Consider the following 12790-nt stretch of genomic DNA (forward strand, 5'->3'; position numbering starts at 1 on the left):
CATACTGTTTTGTGACATTGGTTACCAACCCCACAACGTGTCAACACTCTTCCCGTCTTGACCTTGGTTTCCCCATTACCAGCTTTCGTGTCCCCTCTTGCCTTCTCATCCTTGCCCCTGGGCTGGTGTGCCCATTTAGTCTCATTTTGTTTTGTGGGCCTGTACAGTCTCTGGCTGAAGGGTGAACCTTAGGAATGGCTTCATTACTGCGCTATAAGGGTGTCTGGGGGCTCTACTCTTGGGATTTCTCCATTCTCTGTCAGACCAGTAAGTCTGGCCTTTTTTTTGTGAGTTACGGTTTTGTTCTACATTTTTCTCCAGCTCTGTCCAGGACACTGTATTGTGATCCCTGTCAGAGCAGTCGGTGGTGGTAACTGGGCACCATCTAGTTGTGCTGGACTCAGTTTGGTGGAGGTTGTGGTAGTTGTGGTCCGTTAGTGCTTTGGACTAACCTTTCACCCAGTATTTTTATAGGAGGTATGAACCTTATGTTCTTATGATGCTGAACAGGTAGGTTTCAGAGGAGTTTCCAGACTAAGGACTAGGAAAAAAGGCCTTGTGATCTACTTCTGAAAACCAACCAATGAAAACTCTGTGAATCACAATGGTATAATCTGCAACTGATCGTGGGGTGGCACAGGACTGGGCAATGTTTCCTGCATGGGGTTGCCATAAGTTGGGGGCCAACTAGACGCTGGTAACAACATGAATGAATATATTTGCCAGAGACTTAACATCTTGGTGTTCTGATGGTTGTCTGTCCTGCCAGTGGTTGGCACTTGGGAAATAGAAATTGTTGCTGAGTCCCTATTATGTTTTTCAGTTTTTTCTTCCAAAAACTAGTAAAATTACTGTTGTCCACAAGAGTTGAAAAATATCATTAAACAATGTGTAGTTGACTCTGAGGCTTCCTCCAATTAATTGTTGGACACACAGATGAGGACTAATCTTGTGAAAAAGATTTGTTGATTCCATTACACTTGTATGCTTTTTTTTTTTTATTAACTTTTATTGAGCTTCAAGTGAACGTTTACAAATCAAGTCAGTTTGTCACATATAAGTTTATATACATCTTACACCGTACTCCCACTTGCCCTCCCCCTAATGAGTCAGCCCTTCCAGTCTCTCCTTTCATGAAAACTTTGGCAGCTTCCAACTCTATCCTCCCATCCCCCCTCCAGACAGGAGATGCCAACACCGTCTCAAGTGTCCACCTGATATAATTAGCTCACTCTTCATCAGCATCTCTCTCCTACCCACTGTCCAGTCCCTTTCATGTCTGATGAGTTGTCTTCAGGGATGGTTCCTGTCCTGTGCCAACAGAAGGTTTGGGGACCATGACCACCGGGATTCCTCTGGTCTCAGTCAGACCATTAAGTCTGGCCTTTTTATGAGAATTTGGGGTCTGCATCCCACTGATCTCCTGCTCCCTCAGGGGTTCTCTATTGTGCTCCCTGTCAGGGCAGTCATCGATTGTGGCCGGGCACCAACTAGTTCTTCTGGTCTCAGGATGATGTAGGTCTCTGGTTCATGTGGCCCTTTCTGTCTCTTGGGCTCTTAGTTGTTGTGTGACCTTGGTGTTCTTCATTCTCCTTTGCTCCAGGTGGGTTGAGACCAATTGATGCATCTTAGATGGCCGCTTGTTAGCATTTAAGACCCCAGACGCCACATATCAAAGTGGGATGCAGAATGTTTTCATAATAGAATTATTTTGCCAAATGACTTAGAAGTCCCCTTAAACCATGGTCCCCAAACCCCCGCCCTTGCTCCACTGACCTTTGAAGCATTCATTTACTTGTATGCTTTTTGTTTTCTAAACTCAAATGTCTGGAAGAGTCAAGTATAATATTTACTGTGTGATTTTAATTAAAAGTTGAAAACAGACAAAATCTATGTCCTTTTGTAAGACTGCTTCCTGAATGCCTTTCTAGTTGTTAAGAATGCATTAGGCATTGTGAAGTTTTTTGAGTTAACACTCTGCTGAGCTGAATTGGTATAAAGCTGAACCAATGTGAATGGGTTAACACTACTGCTCAGAAACACAAACGGCGAGTAATGGGCCTTAACAAAATAAAGAGGAACCAAGACCTGGGAGCTGCTGAAAAGTCCTGAGGTTCCCATTCCAGGGGCCATCAGGTTCAAGTGGGTCTCCTTCATTTATTTTCAGTATTTCAGAAAGCCCAATAGTTAATATTTGCCTCTATAGAACTGGAATAGGCAAATCAAAGTGTCACGTTTCTTTGCTTTTGGTTTCTTATTTCAATGCAGTAACACTAGTTATTTTATAGTCATCAAGACTATAAAGTTAATTCATTAACTTAACGAGCACTTATTGTATGCCAGCTACTATTCTAGGGCTCCAGATTCATAACAGTGAACAAAACAAAGTCTCTGGTTTGAAGAAGTTTATATTCTAAACAAGTATATCAGTATGACAGATGTTAAAAATTATAAGAAAAACAAAACAGGGAAGGGTAATAGGGTATGTGGGATTTGGGTGAGTGGGTTTGCTCTTTAAGTAGGATGGTCAAAGAAGCCTCCCACTGAGAGGTACAGATCTACCTCCCAGAGTTGTAAACATTAAATGAGATAACATTAAGGACTTAGTGCAATGCTTAATGCATAGTAAATGGTTTATAAAATGTGATTTTGTTTTTTTCCTTTGACTAACTGAATTAAACTACATATCAGCTGTTATTGTTGTGTCAAGTCAATTCCGACTCATAGTGTCCCTATAGGACAGAGTAGAACTGCCCCATAGGATTTTCTAGGCTGTAATTTTTACAGGAGCAGATCACCAGGTCTTCTGCAGAGCTCCTGGGCTTGATCTGCCGACCTTTCATTTAGTAGCTGAGCGCTTAACCAGTACGCTGCTAGGGCTGCTTACATATCAGTTATAAGAAGACAGTTCAGTTTGTCTTCAATTCCTGCTTTTGCATGAGCTGGGTGTGTGCGCATAGCCCAAGATTAGCCTTATCAATTACGTGAGAGATTTATTTAGTATCCTATGTATTTTATTAATGAGTCCCTGAGCGGCGCAAATGGTTAAGTGCTCGACTACAGCAGTGTGATTAATTACTTTTGCGTGTAGCCTTTCTAGCCATGGTCTTGTAACTCCCACCCGGGTGATTGTGGCCTACTGAGGGAATTGGTCAGTTTTACCTTAAAAGAGAGCCAGTTCCACAGTGGAGAGGAGGAGTGCACCACCAAGGAAGAAGAGACTAGCAAGAGAGACCTGGCAGCAGGAGATGGTGTGGTGGGCTTCCCACCCCACGGAGAGAGAAAGCTGAGTGCCTTTGGGCAGAGACTGAGGGCCAGGGAGAGGGGTGCCTGCGGGCACAGCTGGGAGGAGGCTATCCTGATGGAAGAACTGTATCTTGAGTGTTTTGAGCCTGAATTGTAACTGTTACTTCCCTAATAAACGTAATTTTGAGTATGGTCTGTGAGTTCTGTGTGGCCATTACAGTGAATTATCAAACCCAGTAGAGAGTGCTGTGGGTGGGACGGTTGGTGACAGAATTGGTAAAGATGGCAGAGAGGGGAGGCATGCCTACCCCCACCTCATAGGAATCATCTTTGGGCTGTTGATATTGATTCTTCTTCCCCCTCGTGAAGCTGGAGGAGATCAGACACTGCCCCCATGCCATTTTTACAACTACTATCCGAAAGGTTGGCAATTTGAGCACACTCAGAGGTGCTTCAGAAGACAGGCCTGGCAATCAGTTTCCAAAAGGTCACAGCCTTGAAAATCCTATGGAGCAGTTCTACTCTGTACATATGAAGCCATCGTGAGTCTGAATCGACTCGAAGGCAACTGACAACTAACAATGTATTTCATTAGTTCATTTTTGAAAGAATGACAAATTGTGGAACACTACCCTCTGCCCTTTTTAATATAAATGTGTCCTAGAGTATATTCTTCCTGATCATTAGTTTTTGGTTTTTTTTTTTCCTGGTTTAACTAGTTATTATCTCAGGTAAACTGTGTGTCCTGAATTAGATTGGCCTCAGAGTGACTTCCAGAATTTGTCAGTGAAAATCTTTAACTGCTGTATTTGGGACATTTTTTGAGAGAGTTAAAGTGCTAGAGATGTCACAGATGCGTTGAAAGGTTATGGATTCCTCAGACTGCTTGTCATCTTGATAAGCTAGCTGTTAAACCTAGCATACCATCTAGGTTATGGTTTTGCTTACACTTAGACCTTTTAGTCCCTGAAAAGAGAGCCCTGGTTATGCTGAGCTAGAGGGTGAACCCACCGGTTGGGCAGCTGCTACTCAGGGGAAATGTGGCATTCGTCCTAATGCACGTTGAACCGTGTGCTCCTGGGAACAAAGATTTGAAACATTGCATATTTTAATGAGACATAAAATTACGTGGTAAGTCTTCTTTGTGTTAGGAAAAAAAATCATATGCTCTGTTTACTTTGTTTCTCCAGGTGGCATTTTTCTGAAGGTGTTCATTGAGACTTAACAGCATTCCTGTGGAATATAAATAGGTAAGTAAATGAAATCAGATGCCTTTATTGTTGGTGATTCTTTCCAACACTCTCCAGGTGAGTAGCCACTTGCTTATTGAATGAGGTGCAGTGTTTCAAACTTGTGGACTGTGCATGGTCAACAGTAGGTTTTTTTTAGGCTGGACACACCACTTGGATGTGCATACATGAAGATAGTAAAGGACCCTGTGAAGTTTCATAAATAGTGTTGGATTTAATGGGATAATTTCCATGCTTGAATTCTGACATGGTTTGGTCTTTCACCATTCGAGAGCAGGTTTCAGAGCTGTTTATAATGGGCATGGCCAACTTGAAGTTGTCTTTTCTTCTGTGCTTCTCTATGGACTGTTTTAACATTTGTTATTGTTTCTCTCAGAAAGTGGAAGTAGAGATGGCCAGTTCAAATTACCCAGTTTTATTACTTCCTGATGGCTCAGGTAAAGGAATTGGCTGAATAAAAGTGTCTTCTTCTTTAATGATTTACAGCTTTGGAAACTCTGTGGGGCTCTCTTCTGTCCTATAGGGTTGCTATGAGTTGGAATTAATGGCAGGTGGGTTTTTTGCTTTAGTCCCTGAAAAATCTGAATAACATTGACCCAAGGATGGTCACTTAAGTATTTCAGTATAAGCAGAGTAGGACCATTGTATACAGGCAGAATCCTCCTGGAGCAGTGGCCTTTCTTTGGTCTGAAGACCAACTTGGTTTCTGGAAATTTGATTGATTGTTGTTTTTACTATTTTATTGGGAGATCAACAGTGTCCCTTGATGAAGAAAATCAATGAAAGTCTTCAATGAAAAGTCTTTTACTAACTTTCTTTTTTGAAAAACCAACAAACTTTTAAGAAGTAACTTAAACCTAGCACAAATTATAAAACTGGGTAAATTCCAGATATGCTCATTGTACAATAAATAAGGTTAGCCAAAGGGTATGAGAAATTTAAATCACTTGGGATAAATTAAGATCTCGTTAATTATATTCTGGCTTTAGTGTATCTTAACACATAAGAAATTTTGAGCTTCTGTAGTTTCTGAGGAAACCCCGGTGGCATAGTGGTTAAGTGCTATGGCTGCTAATCAAGGGGCGGCAGTTCGAATCCGCCAAGCGCTCCTTGGAAACTCTATGGGGCAGTTCTACTCTGTCTTATAGGGTCGCTATGAGTTGGAATCGACGCGATGGCAGTGGGTTTGGTTTTGGTTGGTAGTTTCTGAAGAATACAAGGCTTTCTCTAGAATGTCCTACATTTTGGCCAGATTATCTTAGTGTATATTTATGAATAAATTATTTGAATTATGTCTAAATTTAAATCTGTTTTCTGATAGTACTTTATGCAGGAGTTTGGATCTAAAAGAGTTTGTGATTTCTACCCTGAAAACATGTAAGAAAATTGTATAACCAATCCTCACAGTCAAGATTATACAGTGCTGGTAGTAATTCACATGATAGTTACCAGTTTTTAAATAATTTAAAAAGATATATTAATATTTAATAACCATATAGTAAACTTAATATTGAAATATTTGTTTTTATTTTTTACCCTCTCTTTTTGTTAAATTAATCTTAGCTATACCAGTTAAAAAAAAAAAAATTTTTTTTTTTTATACCAGTTAAGTTGAAGTTAACCTTGGTGTTGGTCCTGAGGCTGTTTCTAAGCATCAAGTGATAATGGTCTTAGCTTTAAATGTCAATTGATATATTGGATTTTCTGAGTTATATTTTTAGAAGTTACTTTGTGAAGATGGTCAACTGTTAGGGCCTTGACTGTGGCCAGCTAGAACTTTTACAGTTGGAAGGGGCATGATAGCTAACCTAGATATTTCTCTTTTTTTCACGTCTTAGCCTGGAAAACCTGAGAGCTCTATTTTCTCATCAATATCTAAGCTTAAAACGGGGTCTGGCACTTTGTAGGTATTCAGTAAATATTTATTGAAAAAAACAAATGAATGCATATAAGAATTTTCTTAAAAAGTTGAGGTTTTTTTTGTGTTGTTAATCTTGAGTTGTTTTCTTATTTGTCTTTGTTTTAGACTTGGTGGGCATTTTCGTCTCTTTTTAAAAGAATGTTTATTGCTGTTAAAACCAAGATACTCACAGTAAATTTTAATACTAATGTTTAATTGATACACAATTCAATGTTACTTCAATAAAATGGTATCTATATCTAAATTGAGGAAGATAATTTGGAAATGTTTTCTAGGAGTGCTGTTTCAAAGGTGATTTATGACTGAAGGGAACCCTGCTGAAATGTTTTTGACGTTTTAGTGTACAAATAAGTTCTTAGGAAAATATAAGACTCAATAAAGGCTGAGTGCACACACAAGTGCACCACCCACAGCCAGCTGTTACTTGGTGCCTGGTTTTCTCATGTTATCTGGACACCAGGGAAGCTAATAGCCCTCAGGATACACTGATAAAGATGATAGGAGTTGCCCATTTAAAACTTGTTAGCCAAAGGTACATATAATACTGTTTGGATCAGTAAGGCCAGGACCTGGCCAGATGAAAGAGTAGTCTTTTTAAAGGGTACATTTGATACATCTACTCTCCTCCCTCTGATTCCCTCCACTAGAATTTAAGATCTCTGAGGGCAGAGATTTTGCCAATTTTGTTTACTTAAAAAATCCAAGTGATTGTTTTCCTATTAGTTAGAAAGGTCCATGAGGCCAGATACTATGTCTTTTTTCTCACCCTGTATCCACATATGACGGTATGTGACATGTTGTAGGTAACAATGAACGAATGTGGAAGGAAGTCTTGGAAGAATTTTGCTTGCAGTGTTTAATGTTTCTACCTTTTTGATGTTTTTTCTACCTCTGGCAACCCAACCCCAAATTATGTTTAACTGATACTCAATTTCTAATACCCTAGCTAATAAAATATGAGGTGTTGCTATATAGCTAATAAAATATAAGGTGTTGTTATATCTTACAACTATAATTTTTACAGGGTAGTCTTTGAAGATAATGGTGACATGGCAGGTGACAGCTGATTTTGTGGTACGAGTTCTGCCCGTGTACATGGTTGTTATTGTATCCTCACTGGTGTTGCAGAGAAAGAAATTGGATGTGTGTACATTTCTCATTCTCACCCCCATTATGTTTACTCTCCAGGGAGCCTCTGGTTGATAAGCTTCTCACCTTTCAAAGAATAAGTGAAAAGATAGTACCTCTGAGAGGCTACCGATTGCCTTCTATAGATAGTGCTTACTTAAAAGTATCAATTGTCAAGTAAGTACTAAAAATGAGATAATTTTCAATTGATGATGAGCTTTTCTAGAGCAGTCCCTCTCTTCCTAGAATAATTTCAGTGCTGCTTTACATTAAAAATTTCAAGAATTTTTAATTTTCTTAAATAATTCCAATTATTACTGTTTTCTTTGTATTCCTGCATTTCGTATATAAATTAAAAAAAAAAAAAATCCATTACCATTGAGTCGATTCTGACTCATAGTGACCCTGTAAGACAGAGCAGAACTTCCCCAGTAGAGTTACCAAGGAGCAGCTGGTGGATTCGAACTGCTGAGTTTTCAGTTTGCAGCTGAGTTCTTAACCACTACACCAGGGCTCCAGTGTATGTATAGGCAATCTTTAATGTGTTTAAAACTTCTGGGACAATAGTTCTGGGAATTGAGACTACCCCACCACCTTTTTTTTTTTTTTTTTTTAATTCCCTTTATGGTACCTTTTCAAGGACACTTCTCATGCAAACATGTTCAGTAAGAATGAATGTTGATTGCTTGCATTTCTCAGTGATTTTCTGGGGACATTCTAACCTGTCTGCAAGAAGTTCATTTTTCTCTGGTGGAATGTATAAATCAGACATCACTTATGAAACTTAATTTACATGATAAATACTTAGTATTACAAAAATAATTAAAAGGAAGTATATTCTACTGAAAACCTTGCACTATGTAAAATAATATTAATTAAGTAGAGGATGTGAATGTTAACCACCTCTCCAGGCATAGGTATGACATCAGCACGTGGTCGGAACAAGACAAGTTCACATAAGAATCTGAGCCAGCCAAAGATTAGACAGTCCCATAAAACGAAACGAGGCTAAAGGGGCACGCCAGCCCAGGGGCAAGGACTAGAAGGCAGGAGGGGACAGGAAAGCTGGTAATAGGGAACCCAAGGTCGAGAAGGGGAGAGAGTTGACATATTGTGTGGTTGGTAACCAGTGTCACATAACAATATGTGTACTAATTGTTTAATGAGAAGCTAGTTTGTTCTGTAAACCTTCATCTAAAGTACAATAAATAATAAAATAGGAAAAAAAAAAAAAAAAGAATCTGAGCCAGATTCTCTTGGTCCAAGGGCAGTGACTGTCTTTGATGATAGTGCTCAACATGGCTGTTTTCTCTTGAGTCATACTGTTTGAGTCTTGACTGGAGATTGCTTAGGTGTGGAGTTTGAGGTTAAAAATCATTTTCCATCAGAATGTTAGAGGCATTACTTTATTGACTTGTTGCTTTCAGTGTTGCTGAAGCCATTGTGATAGATAATCCTTTGGATATTACCTTTTCTTTTTTTCCATTATTTTTTTCACTCATTTCTCTGGAAATATATAGCATCTTTATTTCTGGTGTTCTGAAATTTCACAATGGTTTCTTGGTGTGTTGGTCTTTTTTTTAAACTACACTGTTGAGGACTTAATGGACCTTTTGGCTGCAGTCTAGAAAATCATGCCTTTCAGTTCTGGTGAATTTTCTTTGGCTACTTTAAGTTTTATTCTGCCTTTTTTGGGGGTGGGTGAGTGAGTTGAGGGAGTTTCTCATAGTATTTTGATGTTGAACCTCTTTACTAGTCTCATTTTCCAATTTTTTCTCCCATTTTCTCATTTTAAAAAACATTTTACACCTTTCTAGCTTTTTTTCTTTGCTTTTTGAAAGATTGCCTCAGCTTTATCTTCTAAACCTTCTAGTGAATCTTTCATTTTTTGGTTTTATGTTTTAATTTCCAATGCTCTTTTTGTAGCATATTGTACTTTTCTCAGAGAGAGAATTTGTTATTTCTCTGATGATGTAAGGATAGATTTTTGAATATTCTATCTGCTCCATGGTCTCTGCTTTCTCCAAGTTCTTGTTTTCTACTTTTTATTTTTCTTCTCTGTCCTGCATGTTAGAGACTTTCTTAGGGCATATGGTAATCGTGCTCATGATTTAGAATGGGGAACTATAAGCCTGAGCGCTGCTCAGAGCATGTGGGTAGAAGTTGTTGACTTTGTGCTTTACTGTAAGGTGATCTGGGTATTCAGTTTGTGGGGATAAGCCCTTGTTAGTATCTTAGATCTTCCTTATTGGGCTGATCATATTCCCTTGAGAGAAGACTTCTAGTCTCCTTCCTGGAAGCTAAAGGTCTGGTTGCTAGTAATGTGGAAGCCCGGGGCGGGGGGCGGGGGGGAGGGTAGTGGTATTGTTTACATGCAGCAGTTTTTCTATGCATACCTTTAACCTTTTGGTTATCCAGTTATTTTCTCTTTTGAATGTTTTGTTGATACCATGTGTTTTCACTAATGGAAGATGTCGTAGTTACCTAGTGCTGCTATAACAGTAATACCACAAGTGGATGGCTTTAACAAAGAAATTTATTTTGTCACAGTCTAGTAGGCTAGAAGTCTAAATCCAGGGCATCAGCTCCAGGGGAAGGCTTTCTCTCTCTCTGTTGGCTCTGGAGGAAGGTCCTTGTGATCAGTCTTCCCCTGGAATAGAAACTTCTCCATGCAGGAACCCCCGAGTTCAGAGTACTTGCTCTGCTCTTGGCACTGCTTTCTTGGTGGTATGAGATCCCCAACTCTCTGCTTGCTTCCCTTTCCTTTTATTTCTTGTAAGATAAAAGGTGGTGTAGGCCACACCCCAGGGAAACTCCCTTTACATTGATCAGGACTGTGACCTGAGCAATGGTGTTATATTCCACCCTAATCCTCTTTAACCACAGGCAGAGATTATGATTCATAACACATAGGAAAATCACAAAATGAAGGACAGCCACACAATACTGGAAATCATGGCCTAACCAAGTTGACACATATTTTGGGGGGACATAGTTTTATCCAGGACAGGAAGCATGCTGATTAAAGGACCAATTCAGAATTTTTGTTATGAGTTAGAGATTGTGATACTCATTGTCTGAGATCACATATGTCCCAGTGGACCCTGGATGTAGTAAATCCTACTGATATGAGTCAGTGAAAAATCGTTTTTATAATTTTTTTTCTTGAAAATATGCAAAATATGAGGTAAAACATGAAGCCCCCGGCAATGATTGTACATACATTTTATTCTAGTCTCCTTCTTAGCCTTTTTAGTATTTTTCATGAAACTTTTCAAAATGTGGTATAACGCATAAAGCCAAGGGATTTTGTATCTCATGAAAATTACCACTACAATGCATTTTTCATAACTGCGAAAGCAGTATTACAGCCCAAATAAAGTCAAGGAATTTTTTATCTCAGGAAAATTACCACTACAATACATTTTTCATTACTGCAGAAGCAGTACTGACAGGCTAAATAAATAAAAGTACAGTAATTTGAATCTCAGGAAAATTATAACTATAGGGTTGCTATGAGTCGGAATCAACTCGACGGCATTGGGTTTGGTTTTTTGGTTTGGCGTGTAGTCTTCATTATAATAGAAATAGTACTAACAGCTAAGAAGCAGAAACAGCTGCCCTGGAATACTGTCGAACTGCTCACAGTGGTGCATTCCACCTGCTACATGTGGAAACAGCAGTTGGGGCCTAAGATTGAATGTAAGAATAACTTACAGGAATTCAGATGTCTTGAAAAGTACCACTATAATGCATTATTTCTTATTGCAAAGGCAATATTTACTGTTTAGAAGCTAGAAAAGCAGACAGTCAGTCATACCTGAATATAAAGGATGATATTAAGGAGAAAATAGCCACTATTAACTGAATAAAGGCTGGAAATAGCTACATTCTCAAGAGAACACAGTAACTGGGAAACATAGTGAGGAGGCTTACCTCACAGAAATAAAGGCAAACCTATTAAAAGTTTAGAAAATTCCCACATCCAGGAGGCATCCCTTAAGACAATGCTCAATCTATACAAAAATGAGGGTCCAATTCAGAGTTCCTGAGTTTCACGCATTTCAAAGGGTCCCACCTTGAGGCTAACTGCTTTAAAATTGGGCTACCCTCTTGCGAAAGAACTCCAGAGGAATAAAAAGTGATTGGGACACCAGATTTACAACAAATCGCCAAAGGGTTATTGTGCCAGATGTGTCTCATTTTAGAGTACCTCTGCCTTCTGCAGAGAATAAACATCTAGCTTTCTCTTGGGGTAGGGGTAAGACATTCGCCTAGCAACATGGAGTGTGTGTGGGGTGGTGTAAGGAAATCTTTCTCAAATAACTTTGACTCAGTCCTCTTTATTTTAGACCCTTTCTTTTCACTCTGGTTCTAGAAGTTCCTAGTACTGCAGTTCTTCTGAATTTTGAGGATTCTGTGCTGTAATTTGGATTTCTTCTCATGTTTCCCAATTCCTGACTTGGGATTCATCTCTAAAAAAAGCCCCTATATCTTAACTGAGAGACTGCAGCAAACTTTTCCAAATGGGAAAGCAATTTGAATAGTTAAGAGAATTTGTCATTCTTTTTTGAGTTTTGAGGGTTTGTTTTGCTGTAATTTCTCACATTTAGGTACTTAATTATTCCCAAATGACTCCTGATAGTTACTATGTCATTTCCCTTTGTATTTAGAACTACCACAAGACCATTGTCAAGAAATTTATTGGAGGCTTCTGCAAGGCATATGGGGGGGGGGGCGGGGGAGGAAAGAGGAGAGGTGTGACTAGCATTCATTGGGTGCCAATAGACTGGTGATCTCAATTTTATGTCACTTAATCCTTGCAGCAATTCTGTAAGGTAAGTGATATTATCCTGCAGTATGGGTAAGGATACAGATAAAGATCAGAGAGGCTAAGTAACTTGCATAAGCTCAAAGAACTAGTAAGAAAGTGATGGAGTCCAGTTTCAGACCTAAGTTTTAAGACTTTTAGACTCTTTCCAGTGTTTCATTTTATTTTACTCTTCCTAAACTGTGTGAACAGTTCATTCATTTACCTAGTGAATATTGGAGTGCCTGCTGTGTTTAGACCTTACAGACACAGAGGGGACTTGTTCATGCCCTGATGTAACAGCACTGACATGATCAGATTTACTTTTCAATAGAATTACTGGCCATCTGTGGTGAGTGTTAAGAGTAGAAGCAAACAGACAAGTTATTTGCAGAAGTTCTGGTAAAAGGTAATGATGGCTTGGACTAGGGTTGC

At 39.1% G+C, this 12790-nt stretch overlaps 1 protein-coding gene across 1 annotated transcript in view; it reads left to right on the top strand.

The window, feature by feature from the left end:
* MYO6 (myosin VI) overlaps positions 1 to 12790 on the top strand; it is a 171093-nt gene that overhangs the window by 52570 nt on the left and 105733 nt on the right. The window contains exon 2 of the mRNA XM_064288189.1: positions 4437 to 4496. The gene's annotated coding sequence lies outside the window, so the exon portion shown is untranslated. The remainder of the gene's footprint in view (positions 1 to 4436; positions 4497 to 12790) is intronic.

The sequence above is a fragment of the Loxodonta africana genome, chromosome 1, assembly GCF_030014295.1.
Source record: "Loxodonta africana isolate mLoxAfr1 chromosome 1, mLoxAfr1.hap2, whole genome shotgun sequence".
In the NCBI taxonomy this organism is placed as follows: Eukaryota; Metazoa; Chordata; class Mammalia; order Proboscidea; family Elephantidae; genus Loxodonta; species Loxodonta africana.